The sequence below is a fragment of the Xenopus laevis genome, chromosome 9_10L (genome assembly GCF_017654675.1).
Source record: "Xenopus laevis strain J_2021 chromosome 9_10L, Xenopus_laevis_v10.1, whole genome shotgun sequence".
NCBI lineage: Eukaryota > Metazoa > Chordata > Amphibia > Anura > Pipidae > Xenopus > Xenopus laevis.
Window position 1 is genome coordinate 117,786,299 of NC_054387.1, and position 11,816 is coordinate 117,798,114.

Below are 11,816 nucleotides of genomic sequence, written 5' to 3' on the forward strand. Positions count from 1 at the left end.
GTTCCAATGGAAAACCTCAAAATAAAATCAACTTGCCTTGCCGCAGATCGTATCACTTTGACATACAGCACCTGCAAATAAGGAACCTGTATCTTTTTTGTTTTATCTTGATCTACAGTCTGGCAGAGGGTACATTCATCCCCACCAGCATAGACAAAGATGTAAAGTCTCTCCTCACAGCTTTGTAAATGGTCTGGCTGAAATTACTATTTAGGGTGCGTGTGATGTGAATTTACAGATAAAGGGTATAAATGATAGTCCTGACAAGCAGGAGAGAAAACTCATTGTTTCTCTATATGTGGTGGCAGTACAAAACCAATAATTATATATATATATATATATATATATATATATATATATGCATTGTGCAATCGGTACGCTTACACACCTCCCTGGCAAAGCAAGGTAAATTCAGATCCAATTTCCCCTTTAACCAGTAAACCACTCCTTCTCATTTACAGCAGACTGAATATGCAAGGAAATGTATCCTCAATACATATTAAATCTATTACTGTGTTAAGCCTCCCTATCACATTGTCGGGTATCTAGTTGCTCCTCTCCCTGCTGCTATTCATATACCATTCATTGCATTGCCTGCCAAAGCCTCCTATTGGCACATATTGCCTTTTTTGGTACTTGGGGATCAAGTTCCTCCCGGTGACCTGCCATTTTTATGTACTAAAGCTTGGTGTGAAAGGCAGCCACTGGATTTTTGTGGTGCCTATTGAAATTGTCTTCCGTTGTTCAATCCTGGGGCTTCTGTTCCGGATCTGCATGTATGACTTAATAACAATAAAAGATACACTTTTAAATTACTTTGGTTCTGTGTTTTTCTTTTGGCTTGAGAAAGGGAGGGGATGGGATTATCAGGCCTTTCCTTTGGTAGTCACTTGCCCTACCTAAGAGCCCTATCCTAGGAACCCTCTGTTGAGTTTCCACTACTTTTTTGCCCCCAGTGGGTCCCATTATGGCTTACCCCAAAATTATCCATGTCTAAATGGCCAGAGGCAGGTGAGCAACAACATATGGGTAGGTGGGTAGGAATACGATGGTCACACAAGAACCTGTTTACACTTTATTCTCTCTCTCTTGGGTACAGTATATACCCAGCTCCATAGTAACAGTATAGAAAATTATGCACTTGACTGATGCTCTTTCTTTAGGTCTGCCATATGTTCTGGTTTTCCTAGGACTTGTATTTGTCTGATTTTCCTAGGACCATCCCCCTTTTCCTCCAGTTTCCAAAAAAATGTAAAATGTCTTAGTTCTGTACCAGCCTAGAGGTTCAGCAGCTCAATATCAGTAGTAATCCAGGCCTTCAAATTTGTCCTAATCTTAGATCTTGTTATGGCATCTTTAGAGTGTCAGTGGCACTGCACATGCTCAGTGTATTCTGGGCTGCTGTTGAGAAGCTAAGCTTAGGGGTCATTGGAAAAGATCAAACACAGTAGGATATTGGGAGCTATTTTTACCCCACAGTAATCTCCTACCCAGGGAGGCAAACATCATACACTGTGCCCAGTTTAAGGATTCTGGGAGTTACAGTTTTCAAGCAGTTCAGAAGCCAGCTGGTTGGGCACATCTGTCTAGAGATTCCATCTGTAGCAGGATGATATTCCGCTCATTATTCTGCACCAAAGGCTCCCTCACAGGCCTGGATCAATGAAATGTTGCCGTATGAAGTTCTCCGCTCATTAGAAGCCGAGCTGAGGTTTCTCCCAACAAGCCATCATTACTTCCATTGTCCTCATTGTTCTCGCTTTAATTATGATGGGGCTGGGAATGTAGCATTGCCAGTGAATACCTCAAGGGTTACTGTGGTTTCTTCCCTCCCAAGCAGATGAAAGATACGGACATTGTTAACTAATGATTGTGATTTTTGATAGTTATTAGAAGTTAGACCTGACATCCCCCCCCCACCCTTGTGATCATAGGAAAGGTTTAGAGATGAGCAAAAGAATCTGGAAAGTTGATAACGTCTTCCTAATTACTCTGATATGAAAATGTAGGTACCTGCACCTTCCAGTTGGCAGATTACCCATTATACACTAACTAATGGCAGGAGAAGCTGCCAAAATAGTTGGGGGGGGTGACACACCGGGGCAAAGCAAAGGTGGGGACAAGGGGGAAAGGATGATATACTCTGTAGCCTCTGCTTTCATTTAAGATTCATAAATAGAAACATTTCTCATTTTCATGTTTAACAACCTCATTTTCTGACATGCCTTTAGGAATTTGAGCCGTTCACACTGCAGTGGTGCCAGATCTATTTGTGTGCGGATTCAGTATCTGACTGCAGTTATTCAAATGCTGTTGCTGGGTTCAATCGGACCTATCACCCAAAGCCAGAATGAGCTGGGCTCAGTGCCCCTATTAGTCAAAGACAATGGCAAACTATTATTCCTCCTCTCCTCATTCAGCCTCTTTATTCTCCTAGTCTTTAATATCTACTTACTACTGTATACTTTATTCTTCTATTATTAAGCCTCTTTTTTTACCATAAAGAAATAGGGAATGACTCTGAAATAGGCAAAATGGTTAGAAGCAAAAGGGCTCACTGACTGGGTCCACGGGAAGTTTTTCTGGTAGCCCGGTGGGCCAGTCCGACACTGCTCAACGGCATTATCACCCAAAGACAAAATGTGTTGGGCTCAATGGCAATATCACCCAAAGGCAGAATGGGCTGGGCTCAACTGCATTATCACCCATAGGCAGAATGCACTGGGCTTAACGGCATTATCACCCAAAGCCAGAATGCACTGGGCTCATCAGCATTATCACCCAAAGGCAGAATGTGCTGGGCTCAGTGGTATTATCTCCCAAAGGCAGAATGTGTTGGGCTCAATGGCATTATCACCCAATGGCAGAATGTGCTGGGCTCAATGGCATTATCACCCAAAGCCAGAATTCGCTGGGCACAATGACATTATCACCCAAAGGCAGAATGTGCTAGGGCTCAACTGCATTATCACCCATGGGCAGAATGCACTGGCCTCAATGGCATTATCATCCAAAGCCAGATTGCACTGGGCTCATCAGCATTATCACTCAAAAGCAAAATGTGCCGGGCTCAGTGGTATCATCACCCAATGGCAGAATGTGTTGGGCTCAGTGGCATTATCACCCATAAGCAGAATGCACTGGGCTCAATGGCACCTATCACTTGAAACCAGATTGGAAAAGGAGCAGGCCCTTAAGGCTTCACCCCTTGGCATGGGGCATCTGAGAGTAAGAAGTGCCCATTTAAATCTTTCCCCAATGACAACATAAAAACTAACCAACATGTACATATGAAATAAGAAAAGATGAAAGAGAATAAAGATCATATACTGTAAGTATAAGAGTAATGAATAATCATTAGCATGTCTGCATTAAAATTATAACAGCTCTCCTGGATGGTGGTGTCAGATAATAAAGGACCTTAAAATGAAGGTGTAAAATACAATCATAAATGATATTATAAACTGTAACAGAAAGCCATGAACCTCTTTATTATAGGCATTTTACCAGAACAGGCTGCTTGGGAATAGCAATGTATTCCAAAGAGGAACAGACTTTCCTTCTAAGTTATAGTTTAGCAGATGGGCCATTCTTCATACATAAAAGCCCACAGTTAATTCTTATTGGAAGTTTTATGTTTTTAGGGTCACTGACTTGGTCAAATTGTAAATATAAGCATGAAAGGGTTGAGAAAATGGTTTGGGAAGACCATTTCTTATTTTATCACAGATAAATCAATTGTGTTGGCAAGAAGCGATATGGGCAAAAACAGCTGAACTACATTTAAAGCGCAAATTTATGGATGACTGGTCTCTTTTTTCAAACTTATTGTTCCTGGTCAAAAAACTAAAGTCTTAAATATACTACTAAAAATCTAAATATCTTAAATTGTAAGGTGGCTTTATCAGTTCATGAATATTTTGGATACTTGATACTGCCATTTTTGTTGATAATTCTTTTTACATAAATAAGTAAATCCAAAAAAAACCCTACCATTTCTTCTAGGGACATGGATCCCTTTGGCACCCCGACACCACAACTCCCAATTGTCAGCAAGAAGCCGAGGCTGAAAAGGGTCCATCAAATGAAATAGAGTACACAGTTGGGGATCTGGTAACGGTTTTGAACTGTTTAAGATTTGGGTTACCCCAAAGAGGTGTATAGTGTGAGCAGTATGAGGAGGGTTTTTGGAAGTGTTTTATTGGCATCTATCATGCCTTAACAACAGTTTTCATCATCGGGTTGGCTCGTTGGGTATAAGTCATGCCCCTATATAGAAGGTTTCTCTATACCCTTTAATTCAGAAAAACTATTTTGCTCTTGTTACCCCTGACTGGCATTGTTTTCTTCCAGAAGCACCCATAGGTTCTCCACCATTAAGGACTCACCAGTCTCATTAAAGATAATCTGTGTATTTATGAATTTCTATTACATAACCTTATCTGCATAAATGTATAACAATTGATCCCATCCTGGAGGTACTGCCTTGGACACATTTGTGATTGTCTCACCAGTGGCAGGAAAGATTTCCTGGATGGGATCAATTGTTATGCATTTATCTTCTTAACTGGTATAATGGTCTGTCTTCTCCAAGTCATTCATAAGCAGGTTAAATAAAAGTGGGCCCAAAACAGCAGAACACCTCTCAGCCCAAGTCCAAATAGAGGATGTACCATTAACAAATACTCTCATCATGATCCTTCAGCCATCTCTCAATCCATGTAGGCCATCAGATGTTGATTTAGAAAGTAGACTTTTGTGTAGCACCACATCAAAACCCATGGCACAATAAGTAGACCACATCTACTGCACCACTGTCCAACAGAGCTGGGTTAAAGGTCTTTGGCATCTTTCCCTAAATTGTTATACTATAGAATGACCCCCTGTCTTGGAGAATTAGTGGTGCATGCAGGATGCAGCATAGATGACACGACAAGGATGAGTAGAGACAAAGAGATGATCTGAAGATAAGCAGCTGTGCCCAGTTGACTAACTCCTCTTTTTTCGGCTCTCTGGACACTTGGTACTTGCCACAAATAACTTCACTGTCCTGCACTCAGCCAATGGGAACTAGGCTAACTTGATTATTAAGAGAGGAAGAAGGCGAAGGTCCATGGCCATGAATGCAGTAGCACATATTCTGAAGGTGTGTTGCACTCTCTAATCCACTAGAACAGGGCTGTCCAAATGAAGGCCCATGGGCTGGATTTGGTCCTCTAAGATGTCTGTTGACCTCTTTGGATCATTTTACTATAATCTGGCCCCTATGCAGAAACAGAAAGATAACACCTCACTAGAAGGTCTCACTTGGAGCTTGATGAATGTTTATATTTTTTTTTCCAATCTCATCTACCATGATTCTTTAAATGAAAAACGTAACTTTTCCTTTTATTGAATCCCCGGCCTCCTGCTAAGTATCCCGTATTGATATTTATCTCGGTGAGACACTTTTACTTGCCTAATGAATCGAATGTGTAGGGAAAGTCATATTGGGCCCCTGGAATTTAGTTTCAACGCCCATGCTATACTGTCTGTAAAGGCACTGCTATTGTTACTCTCCCTACTCTCCTACCCTCACCTTTCTGTCTATTCTAAAAGGTTATCCAAACCCTACAGCCGACACCAAGTCCCTCCTTTTCCTCTTACCCACTAAGAAGCTAACGTTCTCCCGTCTGTATTGTACTAGAAACCACAAACCCCAAGACTGTATTTTCCTCGGAAGAAGAAGTCATTATACCAGTAAAGCAAAGGAAATCTGTAAATATGTCCCCGTGGATCCATTGGAATTATTCATGGATCAGGCTAAAATGAAGCACTGTTCTTCTCTCGCTTAATCTATGGGCTGTAATGAATACTGATTATGTAAAGACTCTCTTTTTTATTACCTTCGAATTTACAACAGTGAATTAATTTCATACCAAGTGAAGTACTTGTCCCGGAATCTATGATTCAAGATGTCTTCATGTCACTTTGATTTGTAGGACTGTAACAAGAGACATGAAAATAAATAAATGTCTTTCCAAGAACAGAATGAGAAAAATAATGATGAAAGCAGAGTCTGGGTAAACATGAGGCTAATTTTGGGATGGTAGGGGTTATTAAAGGGCCAATGCCACCAAATAATGAATATATATATATATATATATATATATATATATATATATATATATATATATATAAGTTATTTTGTTATATAAATAAATACGTTGGATTCATCTATAGCAGATAACATGCCTCAAGTGCTAACACACAGGGGTCTGGTCAAAGCATTAATGAAGTTGGGCATTGATGTTGGAGCTCGCCCTGCCCCCTTAGCTGACATCAGAATTGAGGGTCCAGAAACATTATCCCACCAATGATAATGGTTTTCTGAAGCCCAGCCTCAGCACATGAATGCAAAGAATATTGTGCTGCAGTTGGATACTAATAAGCCACACCCAACTCGATTTTCTGACCCGTGGATCCCATGGGTTTTGTACCAGTGAGAGCTCCAACTGAGTGTTCCTGGGCACTTTTGGCTATATACTGGACAATGTTAAAAGATAGGTTGGTGGATTTCCATACAAGGGTACACATCACCCACTTGGTGTATCCAATATGGATGGTGACGCTTAATCCATGTTTTATGGAACATGGCCCTGGTCTGCTAACCCATGTGTGTCTTGCTTGCTTTTCCTCCCCACACTAAAGCACATAAAATGAGCCTTCTAACCAGAGAATCCTTGATCTTGCCCTCAAGAGTAACATCCCATGGAATGCTCTGGTATAAAACATGACTGCTCAGCAAAAGCCTTGCATGCAGCTTTGAGGTCAGAGATAATTATTTTGATGGCAAATTCCCCTTTAGGGAAATAAACATTAAAGGGCCAACATCATCAAATAATAAGCTGTTTCAAATCCTTTCAGACTGAGCATACTCCTATGAGTCTCTCGTTTTAATCTTATTATAATTTAGGAGAATATTATAATTATAGCATGCCCTGTGGGTGGAGCCAAGCAAGTCCTGTATTATTCATGTGCATACTGAGTATTCTGTGCACTAGTGTTTGCAATCATGAGCACATACTGTAGCTTGGAGCAGTGGTTTTTGAGATCTTTTTGGGTTCAAGCTGTACTTTGAGGTCCCTCCTTTGGTCAAAGACCCCTTAGCTTACTATGAGGTTACAGGTATGTGTTCCACCAATTGATCATTGGTTGTTACAATATGGACAGTATTAAAGAAGTATTGAAGCCCAATTTAATCTTAAAGCGCAAGGATACTGGGGGCTGCCAAGTTGTTAGGCTCCCCTCAGTGACTTTAAGTGATTCCATAGTTTTCAGAAGGATGGGCCATCATTAGCTTCCTCTGCTTACCCAGATATCTCCTACCATAAGAACCGTCTTTGCCATGCACAGTGCAATCTTTCTGCCCTGTTCCATTGCCCAACCCCCAGTGATGTCATGTACACTAATGAACTGTTAGACCACACCCACTTCTGTCTTCTTATAATGAGATTATGACACAATAGGAGGCCGACGAGAAGTTATAAAGAAGTGTGTGGTTACCCTGTCATGTGGTAATACCAGATGGGAAATATAACAAAAGGACAGTATATATGCTTTCAGCTCTTTTTATTTCAAACCCATGGGCAAATCCATGGGTAATATAAAAAAAGGAAGATATATTAGTCAATTAGGTTACTGGCCCTTTAACATAGATACAGGCAGCAGCTTAAGCCAAAAAAAAAATCCACATTAACTAAAATGAAGTGAGATTAAGTCATGCAAAGTTGGATATCAGTCTCACTTTGCAGTTCACTCCCAGGTCCCTCTAACTAATGACTCTCATTATACCAGTGTTCTTCCTGTACATAGGCTGCCATTCTATATTCCCTTGAGATGTGGGACTTTATAGAGTCCCCATTAACCTCCAGGTGATCCAATTTCATGGTGCCATCAATAAGAACACTTACTCCGGCTATAAATGAATTCTTGTTAGCCGGCCGTGGACTTATTCCGCACTCAGACACCATTTCTTCTCTCTGCACTACAACAGGCAATAAGTTATAGACCCAAAAGATTACAGAGCGTTCATAATGAACCACAATGTACTCCCTGAGGCTGCCGACCCACGATAACAAATCTCCATCATGTGAAGTTGAAGTAGCAATCTGGAATTCACATCAGTACATTATCTGCAACCAGGTCACAGTTGTCTTTTGTCAGATTGCCACTGAATGACCTTACATGGGACCTTACATGGTCATTCCATAAGGAATACATTTTCAAAAGTGCTATGCCATCCGCATGTCAAAGAAGGAACATTAAGCATTAAAAGTTGGGTGATGAATCTTAAAAACATACAGATGAGCAAAAGAGTACCTAAACATTGAGTTGGACACCATGAACATAGTTCAGAAATGGCCAAAGAAACACCTTAACTACTAGATTTGCTCCACACTTACCGAGCTCAATTGGTAGAAATCTACAAAACTCCTCCAACATTCATCTCCAATTCCCATAGCACTTTTCAGTCTCCCTTTATCTCCTTACAGATAGACAATTATGAGGAGCAGAGAAAGGAAGGGTTTCTTTCTGCTCAACCCTTGGAACCCGTAACTGACCCGTACCCGCAACCTGCAATCCTCAACCCAGACCTGCAACTCGCATTCTTACCTGCTTGGACCCGCTACCCGACCCAACCCGCAAGTACCTTATCCCCAACCCGGACCCGTGACCCGCTGACCATCAAGAATTAGGAAGTGCTGTCATTGTAAACCGGAAGTGACATCATTGGAAGTAAGCGTGATCAGAAAAAAGGAGTAAAAATCCATATTGAGAAGACCCGCAGCCCTACCCACGACCCACAAACCTGCAGAACCGCCAACACGTGTCTATACCCGCACCGGAACTTCCACCCGCAGGGTACCACAGTTTTTTTGCGGGTACACGACCCGCTGCAGGACTCTAAGCTGAACTACTGTGCTAAAGAAGGCATAAGGGTTCTACCATTAATGAGGCTGAAATGTATACCCAAGGCTGTAAAATAATGGTACTGGAAAAAATAACTGGTTTCTTCATTGTTAAGCAAAACAGAAAGGTCGTTGATGACATTTATGAAGATATTTTATAAAGGGCAAACGAGTTCTCTTTGTAAGCCTCAGTTAAAGACCAGCTAACAAAGAAATCTGATCAACCTTACCTTTCATCCTTATGTTTTCTAAACTGAGAGGTGAATCAGATGGTGATGTTACCTCTAAAAAAGCTTATAAAAGGTTGAGGGGCACTAAAGTTATACTAATGGAAATTATTCTATGGTTGGTCAACACTAGACAAAGTTATTCTTTATATGTACCTTCCCCCTTTTTTATTTTTTGAGACTTCACTGCTGTTGCACAGTAGCCAGAAAGGCCATGGAGGGAAGGGGTTGTGTTCACCTTTGTAGATGCTGGAATGAATTAGCCATCAGCTGGGATAAAGTGGTGGGTCTGAAAGTGAGCTCTCACTTGGGTTGGGGTTTGAGCAGTTTTTCAGAGAAAAAAAAAACTTTCTGGGACTATTCCAGTTATAGGCAGGGAAGAAGTGCACCACCATATTCCGGCATTTACCTTTAAAGGGGTTGTTCACTTTTAAATTAGCTGTAGAGAGTGATATTCTGAGACAATGTGCAATTGTTTTTTATTTTTTATTATTTGTGTTTTTTGAGTTATTTATCTTTTAATTCAGCAGCTCTGCAGTTTGCAATTTCAGCAAACTGGTTGCTAGGGTCCAAGTTCCCCTAGCAACCATGCACTCATTTGAATAAGAGACTGGAATATGAATAGCAGAGGCCTGAATAGAAACACAAGTAATAAAAAGTAGCAATAACAATAAATTTGTAGCCTTACAGAGCATTTGTTTTTTAGATGGGGTCAGTGACCTCCTATGAAAGCTCGAAAGAGTCAAAAGAAAAAAGCAAAATTAACCCAGTTCCAAAGTTGCTTAAATTTGGCCTTTCAATAATATACTAAGTGTTAACTTAATGGCCTTATCACCCCTTTAACATATTTCATTGCAGAAAACTGTGGGGACAGTTTTCTGTTCGGGTTTCAGAGGAATGAATTTTAATTGTTGTGTATGTTATAGTCAATCGAAACTTATTTGGTGGCAAAAACAAACCCTGCTGTGAATAATACACAGGCACATACCAGCTTGAACTTACCCTGTTCTTTACTTTGGAAAAAGTGGTTGTCGTCTGCCACTTGAATGAATCCCCACATTAGTAATGTGACCTTCAAATGCTGCCTCCTACTCAAAACCTAAACACAATAAAGACAGCAGCATTGGACTCAATAAAATGTACAGTATTAAGGGACAACCTTTGTTAGATGTAGAGTCACCATTCACAACGTCTACCTGGATGGAGGCCATGTTCCTAGAGATGAATGGCTCTGCCCTCACAAAACAGTTTTCCATGACATAATACACTGGGGGAGTCTTTAGTTTGTGTGCCCCACACCAGGCCCGGCAGAATGTAGGTTAATAGGGGGGCCCAGCTGTGCTGCACTTTCTGGATTAGCTGGTCCCTCCTTAAGAGTGTGGACATTGGCGAAGATCTGAAGACCCAAAGCAGAAGACACGAATGGGAAGACCAGAGGCCGCGAACGAAGCTGAAGACGAGGACCCAAAGACACAAAAAGCTGCCAGAAAACCAGAAGAAGCTGGGGACAAGGAAGAAGAACCTATGGTAAGTTCCACTGAACTCCAGTTGTTATTTGTATTAAACCCGTGGCCACCAAGGTTTTATTGTATTCCTCTATGGGCCCCTGGCTACCAATGTTTTATTGTATTCCTCTATTGGCCCCTGGCCACCAATGTTTTATTTTATTCCTCTACTGGCCCTTGTCCACCAATGTTTTATTTTAATTCTCTATGGGCCCTTGACCACCAATGTTTTATTTTAATTCTCTATGGGCCCTTGACCACCAATGTTTTATTTTATTCACTATGGGCCCCTGGCCACCAATGTTTTATTTTAAGCCTCTATTGGCCAATGTTTTATTTTATTCCTCTACTAGCCCTTGGCCACCAATGTTTTATTTTAATCATCTATGGGCCCTTGGCCACACGGTTTTATTTTAATCCTCTATGGGCCCTTGACCACCAATGTTTTATTTTATTCACTATGGGCCCCTGGCCACCAATGTTTTATTTTAATTCTCTATGGGCCCCTGGCCACCAATGCTTTATTTTAATCCTCCATGGGCCCCTGGCCACCAATGTTTTTTTTTTTAAATTTCCTTTGGGGGGGGGGCTTGCCACTAATGTGTTTTTTTACCTTGTGGGGGAGGCCCTTGCCACCAATGGGTTTTTTTTTTTTGAAGTGGGGACCTTGGCCACTAAGGGGTTTTTTAACTTGTAGGGGGATTTTGTGGGGGACCCCTGACCACCAATTGGTTTTTTGTAACTCGTCCCTGGCTACCAATGGGTTTTTAGCGTTTATGTTTTAGTTCCCATGTTTGTGTGGCATTTTTACTGTGGTGTAAGGGGGCGTGGGGTCTGGGGCGGGGCCTTCTGTGTTTGGCAGAACCCAGGGGAGCCAGAAATTTTTTGTCGTACGGGGCCCTGTGATTTCTGATGGTGGCCCTGCATGTAGGTACATAGTAAGGGCTTCAGAAATAAAGTTGGTTGGCGGTGATCATCACCAATGGCTGTATTCAGGGTGACGTCCCCCTTGTTGACTGGGTGATGGACAAGGTAGTTCATAGAACCTGGGGCCGACATCTCTGGGTTTAGTGCTCTTTACATGGGGAAATGTTTAATAATTGCTTATGAATTAAACATTTTTGCCCCTTCTC